At 32.0% G+C, this 7535-nt stretch overlaps 1 non-coding gene across 1 annotated transcript; it reads right to left on the bottom strand.

Annotated features, from left to right (window-relative positions):
- Nucleotides 1–3677: 3677 nt before the first annotated feature.
- On the bottom strand, nt 3678–3783 carry LOC123637603. Its single transcript, XR_006734962.1, has one exon. It is a non-coding gene; the product is annotated as a U6 spliceosomal RNA (small nuclear RNA).
- Nucleotides 3784–7535: the final 3752 nt, after the last annotated feature.

Below are 7535 nucleotides of genomic sequence, written 5' to 3'. Positions count from 1 at the left end.
TTAATCTCTATCTGCCTGACTGTTACATTGCCTATCTCTCAGTTGCAAATTCAATTGCAGCCCCCAACCCCTCAACCTGCTTACAGTCTCGTAGGAGGAGCTAGAATGTAGCCCATGATTTGGTAACTCTATATCTCTCATTAGAAAGCGCTAATTTCTATAGACAGAAGGACATTTAGAACATTTAGAAGGTGCCACGCATGGCTTAACACTCTGCTCTTCTGTCCTGAAATTCTGGACACTTTTTAAACAGAGGGTCTTGCATTTTCATTTTGCACAGAGAAATAGCATAAAATATCTTTCCTCAATTTAGCCTCTGAAGAATTTTGGAGGATCTTAAACAGATTCTTCTTACTGAGATCTGTTTAAGCATAGTTTCTCCAAGGAAATGTTTGAAAATTAAGGAAGAAAAGGTGTGTGTGTGTGTGTGTGTGTATGTGAGTTTGTGTGTGTGTGTGTTGTGTTGAGGGATCCTGAGGCCTAACCATGCTAATTCCTTTCATAAAGGATTTTATGTAATCTGGTTGCCATAGTTTCCTGAAAAGTAGTACTATGGTGATGTGGTTAATGGGAAACACAGGCTTTAGAATCTGGAAGAACAGGGTTCAAAGCCTTCTTTTGTCACTTATTAACTGTGTAACTTGGACTTATAAAATTTTTTGAGCAATAATTTCATTATCCAAAAAACAGGAGCAGTGATACCCACTTCACAGGGTTGTTATGAGAATTATTAATAAATAAGATAATAAATTAAATAACATTGGGTTGTCTTCTTATTGAATTGTAGGGATTCTTTGTGTATTCTGGGTAAAATCCTTTGTCAAATAGATGTGTTGCAAATATCTTCTTCCAGCCTGTGGTTTGGGCTTTCATTTTCAAATGAAGAGCAACATTTTTAATTTTGATGAAGTCTGATTTATTAATTTGTTTTCTTTTAAAATTTGTGGGGTTTGTGTCCTAATGCAAAGTTTCTAAGATTTGCTTCTGTGCTTTCTTCTAGAAGTTTTACAGGTTTAGTTTTACATTTAGGTTTATAATCCATTTCCAGTTAATTTTTAAGATGTGAGATAAGGGTAAAGAGTCGAAAATTACTGTTTTTTTTTTTTTGTATTTTGCTTATGACCATTCAATTGTTTCATACTATTTGCTGAAAAGACAATCCTTTCCCCTGTTGAATTGCCTTGGAAACTGTCAGGTATCAATTAGCCATATAAGTGTGGGTCCATTTCTGAACTCAGTTGTGTTCCATTGCTCTATATGTCTGTCTTTTACATTGATACACTGTGTTGATAATTCTAGCTATTATGTATAATAAATCTTGGAATCAGGTCACTGAAGTCATCCAATTTTGTTCTCATCGAAATTATTTAAGCTATTCTAGAGTTTGTTTGCATTTCCATATAAATTTTAGAATCAAACTGTTAGGATTTTGAGGGGGATTGTGTTGACTCTATAGATCAGTTTGAGCAGAATTGACATCTTAACCCTATTGAGTGTTTTAAAGCCTAAGCACAAAACATATCTACATTTATTTAGATCTTCCTTAGTTTTTCTCAGCAGTGTTCTGTCGTTTTATGTTTATAGGTTGTGTACATTATTTTGGAAAATTTATTTTAAGTATTTCTTATTTTTGATGCTATTTAAATAGTATTATTTTATCACAATTTCCAATTGTTTGCTGTTGGCATATAGAAAAAGAATTGATTTTAGATATTGACTTTGTATACTGAAATTTTACTAAATTCATTTACTACTTTTTATTGCTTTGCTATTAATTCCTTAGAATCTTCTACCTGGATAATCATGTTATTTGTAATTAAAGATGATTTTATTTCTTTCTTTTTAATCTATATACATTTTATTTCTTTTTCTTGTCTTATTGCACTGGTGAGGACTGAATTAAAAATTAAATAGAACTGATGCAAGTGGAAATCTTTGCTTTGTTCCCAATCTTAGAAAGGAAGCATTCAATCTTCCATGATTATGTCCTGTGGCAATTATTTATCTATTTAAGGAAAATCTATTTTATTAATATTAATAGTTTGCTGAGCATTTTTATCATGAATGGGTGTTGCATTTTGTCAAATACTTTTTGTGCATCTATTGAGATGATTATGTGGTTTTTCTTTCGTAGTATGTTAATATAGTGAAGGACATGTAATTCCATATAAATTCAGTATGAATGTTGTTACTTTGTTTTTTAAAGAATTTGTTCATTTCATCTGAATTCTTAAACTTATTACTGTAAGCTATTCCTAGCTTTTTAAAATCTTGGTAAGTTCTGTGCTGATGTCTCCTCACTTATTCTTGATATTGATAATTTGTATTTTGTATTTTCTCTCAAACATGATCACTCTTGCTAGAGGCTTTTTGTTTTACTGATCTCAAAGAATCAGGTTTAGGTTTCATCAATTTTCTCTTTTATAGTCTATTTTCTATTTTGTTGAATCCATTTTTATCTTTATTATTTCTTTTTATTTTCTTACTTTGGGCTTAACTTGCTATTCTTTCTATAGTTCCTTTTCTTAATTTTTTTTAATTTCAGCATATTATGGGGGTACAAATGTTTAGGTTCTGTATATTGCCTTTGCCCCACCCAAGTCAGAGCTTCAAGCATATCCATCCCCCAGATGGTGTGCACTGCACCCATTAGGTGTGAATATACCCATCCCCTCTTCCCCCTCCCACCTGTTTGACACCTGATGAATGTTACTACTATATGTGCACTTAAGTGTTGGTCAGTTAAGTCAGTCAACACCAATTTGACGGTGAGTACATGTGGTGCTTGTTTTTTCATTCTTGTGATACTTCACTTAGTAGAATGGGCTCCAGCTCTATCCAGGATAATACAAGAGGTACTAGATCACCATTGTTTATTGTGGCTGAGTAGAACTCCATGGTATACATATCCCACATTTTATTAATCCATTCATGTGTTGATGGGCACTTGGTTCCTTAAAGTGGTAGTTTGAATATTAATGGTAAACTTGCTACTTTTCAAATTTATGCATTTAATGCTACAAATACAAGTTTAATTATATTCCATACATTTTGATATGTCATGTTTTCCTTTTATTCAGTTGAAAATATTTTCTAATTTCCTTTGTATTTCTTCTTCAACCTGTGATTTAGAAGTTTGTTGTCTAGTTTCCAAATATTTAGGGATCTTTCAGATATTTTACTATTATTGAATTTGAATTTAAATTCATTGTGCTCAGAGAACATACTTTTAAATTTATTGAGACTTGTTTCATGACATAAAATATTGTTAATCTTGGTATACCATCCATGTCACCTAAAACGAATGTATAATCTGCTGTTTTGGGTAAAATGTTCTATAAATGTTAATTAGGTCATGTTCGTTCATACTGTTTTTCAAGTCTTCTACATTCTTATTAACTTGCCATCTACCAGTTTTGTCAATTATTGAGTGAGGGTTTTTCCAAATAATCATGTCCCTCTTTATTGATATATATTTGTATATATTTTTTTGGTACATATGGTACATATGATATTTTGTTACCTGCGTAGAATATGTAATGATCAAGTCAGGTTATTTAGAATACACATCACCATGAGTATTTGCCATTTTTATGTGTTAAGAACATTTCAAGTCCTCACTTCTAGCTATTTTGAAATGTACAGTACATTATTGTTAACTATAATTATTTTATTCTAAAAATATGGAATGCTTAATGAGTTTGCATGTTACTCTCATGCAGGGGCCATGTTAATCTCTGTAGAGTTCTGATTTTAGAATATATATGCTGCCAAAGCAAGCATAATCATGTTCTTAATTACAACCTCATGAAAGACCTTGAGCAAGAACCACCCAGCTAAAGCATTCTTGGATCCATGACTCTGAGAAACTGTGTGAGATAATTGTGAGATAATAAATGTTAGTTGTATGCACTGGTAAGTTTGGGTTAATTTGTGATCCAGCAATAGAAAAGTAATACACTTCTTATTTTAGATTAATTGAATATTTTTATGATTCAATTTTATCTATTTTATCTAACTATCTATTAGTTACACATTCTTGGGCTTTTTTATTGTTTGTTTTTTATAGTGTTTTGTTTTAGTTGTTGCCCTGGGGTTTACTGTATACATATTTAACATATTATTGACCATTTTCAAATAATTTTATACCACTTCATGTATAGCATAAGAACATCCTAATATTATATTTATATTTTTACTACCTTGAACTTTGTGCTATTGCTGTTACACATTTTGTTTCTGTGTATATAATAAATCCCAAAATAAATTATTTTTAAATATCAGTTTCATTTTAAGGAGATCTTTAAAATAAGATAAAAATTAATTACCTGCATATTCATACATTTTGGTTTTATTCCGTTCTTTAAAAAGATCTAAATTTCCTTCTGTCATTTTTCTTTCACTAGAACTTCCACTAACACTTCTTATAATGTTGGTCTAGGAGTGATCACTGTTTGTTTTCTAAGAAGTCTTTATTTTGCCTTCACTTTTAAAAATATGTAGTCATGGGTATACAATTCTAGGTTGAGTTTTTCTTTTCCATGTCACTCCCCAATCTTTTGAATTACATTATTTCTGAGATAAACCTATGGATATTGTTTTCTTTTGTCTTCTTGTTGTAGTCTATCTTTTTCTGGATGGTTTTTAATACTTTATTATTGGTTTTCATCAATTTGAATATCATGCACCTTTATGAAGTTATGTTCATATTTCTTGTGCTTGGGACTCATTAAGCTTCTTGAGTTTTCAAATTTGGAAAATTTTCAGCATTATTTCTTCCAATAACTTTTCTTTTCCCACATCATTTTCCTCCCCCCTGCTACTTTAATTTACACATATGTGAGGTTAGTTGATGTCACACATCTCACTCATGTTTTGTTGTTATTTTTTTTTCAGTTTTTTCCTTTGGGTTTTAAAAATAATTTTTATTGATATACCTTCAAATTTACCACTCTTCTACATTGTCTAATGTGATGATAATATGGTAAATTTTATTTTTTATTTCAGACATTGTATTTTTTATTGCCTGTTAAAAGAAGTTTGACTTGAATTTTTAATTTTTATTTTATTTATTTATTTATTTATTTATTTATTTATTTATTTATTTATTTTTGTGGGGTGGGGACAGAGTCTCTCTCTGTTGCCCAGGCTAGGGTGCTATAGTGTCAGCCTAGCTGACAGCAACCTCAAACTCCTGGGCTCAAGTGATCCTCCTGTCTCAACCTCCCAAGTAGCTGGGACTATAGGCATGCTCCACCATGCTCCACTAATTTTTTCTAATTTTAGTAGAGACAGGGTCTACCTCTTGCTTAGACTGATCTCAAACTCCTGACCTCAAGCGATCCTTCCATCTCGGCCTCCCACAGTGCTAGGATTACAGGTGTGAGCCACAACACCCAGCTCCTTGATGTAGATATTTTAAAATATTTCTTTCTTTATTATGCTCATATAATCCTCTACCTTTTGAAACATTTGGATTATTAGCATAATGTTTTAATGTCCTTATTTACTAATTAGATTATCTTTGTAATTTATGGGCTATTTCTTTTGATTAATTTTTCTTCTTATTATGAATTCTATACTAATACATTTTGTATGTGTGGCAAATTTTGGATGGATTACAGACACTTAGATTTAGTGTTGGATTTTAATTTTTCATATTTCTTTACAAATTTTTGAGTTTTACTATAGGGCATAATGAAGTTACTTGAGTTTGAGTCTTTGAATCTTTCTTTTCAGCTTTCTTAAGTGAGTTCTGAGTAGCTATTAGTTTAGGGCTAATTTAGCTCCACCACTAGTGCAATTCTCTTCTCAAATCTCTACCCGGTGTTCCATGTGTTTGAAGATCTTTCCACTCTGGCCTGTGTGAGCACAAGCTGTTTCTGACCATAGTAAGATCTGGAGGTCAACTGTTCACCTGCCCTTTTCTAGTATTTTTCCCCCTGCTTTTAGTACTTTTTCACACACATTCGGTAGTCAGTACTCAGCATAAGATTTGAGTAGAATCCTCAGTAGATCTCTGGACCTCTCTCTCCTCCCTCTCTGTTTCAGTTTTTTTTTTCTCCAGAACTCTACCCTAAAGATTCTAGTCATATCAAGGAGATCATTAGGTCTATTTAGGTCTCTCTTTATTGCTTTGTGGCCTGGAAATATTTTTCAGAAATAATCTGTTTCCTTCCCTCAGAGAATATTCTCATGTGGTGCCTATGACATATATTGTGTCTATTTTTTAAAATTGTTTTAGTTGGTATGGTAAGACCAGTCCCTGTTACTCTACCATGGGCAGAAGTCCCCAGGTTATTTTAAATTTAATTAAGAACCATTTAATGGTCTCTCATGTTCTTATCTAATAGCCTATGATTATGAAAATTCTACATAGATAAAATAGTCTCTTGATAGAATAGCGGGATTTTTTAAAGTTCAAAAATAGGAACACTAAACTCTATTACGTATTAACACAAAGAATTCTGATGAAGGGAAACATTAAATAAGTCAAACTTATTTCTCAGGATCTAGAGAAACACATTTTTCTCCTTTCAACAGGAGCTTTGGAATCCAGCAGACACTTTCTTTTTGGTATATCTCTCTGGGGGTCCCATTATCTAGCAAGATGCCATATTGCCTGAGTAAAAACAACAGAATCAGCCACATTTATTGTAAATCAATCAAGCAACACTTCCAGATGGTTAATTGACATTTTCTACTGATCATCCTGATGTTTTGGTGATTTGGCAGCATGGCCATCTTTTAAAGAAGTATTCTTTTTAAATAGCTACCGTGAACATTAAATATGGAAAGAGTAGCAAGTGTTGGCCATTATCGGAATATTTTGGCACGTATAGTTCTGTAGTTAGTGCAGGTGAGTCCTCATTTTTATCTCTTATCTGAGTCATTTAGAAACCCTTAAATCTCTTTTTTAGTTTAAAAAACATACTCAAGTAATCGCAGTTGTGTGTAGACTTCACCTAAGTTCTTAGTACTGTGAACTCATTTGGTCATTGTTGAAAGGTGGTTCTAAAAATAACCAAAGGCTCAAAAGAAAGGTGACTGCAATCAAGTAGATATTTAGGTATTTCAGAATTGAGTCATCTGTTCTTTTTGATATGCTTGTTAAGTGGAAGCTTTGATGCTATCCCCGTTGCCTCTTTTCAAAAGGCAGACAGTAAAGCAAGCACTTATAATCAGAATTTAATTCTCATGTATTTTACTTCATGGGTTACCTAGGTAACTCTGCCAGTTCTTAGTGATCCTTAAAACTGGAACATTTTTATCTAGGAAGAGAAATGGATTATATACATTTGGAGGATTTATAAAGGATGACTTACTATCTCTGGCTGAAAAGAGTTTGTAATAATCTTTTGGCTTGGACATTAAATTTTTTGCTTTGCGAATGAATTATTCACATATCTATTGAGCACCTACTATGTTCTAGGCACCATACTGGGCATTAAAACATATAATCCTTAACATATTTGATTGCTCATTTCCTTATTATTTAGAATTATGTATATTATATGTGCATATATGTATGTATA

The sequence above is a fragment of the Lemur catta genome, chromosome 4 (assembly GCF_020740605.2).
Source record: "Lemur catta isolate mLemCat1 chromosome 4, mLemCat1.pri, whole genome shotgun sequence".
Taxonomy (NCBI): domain Eukaryota; kingdom Metazoa; phylum Chordata; class Mammalia; order Primates; family Lemuridae; genus Lemur; species Lemur catta.
This window is presented reverse-complemented; position numbering and strand designations above follow the sequence as displayed.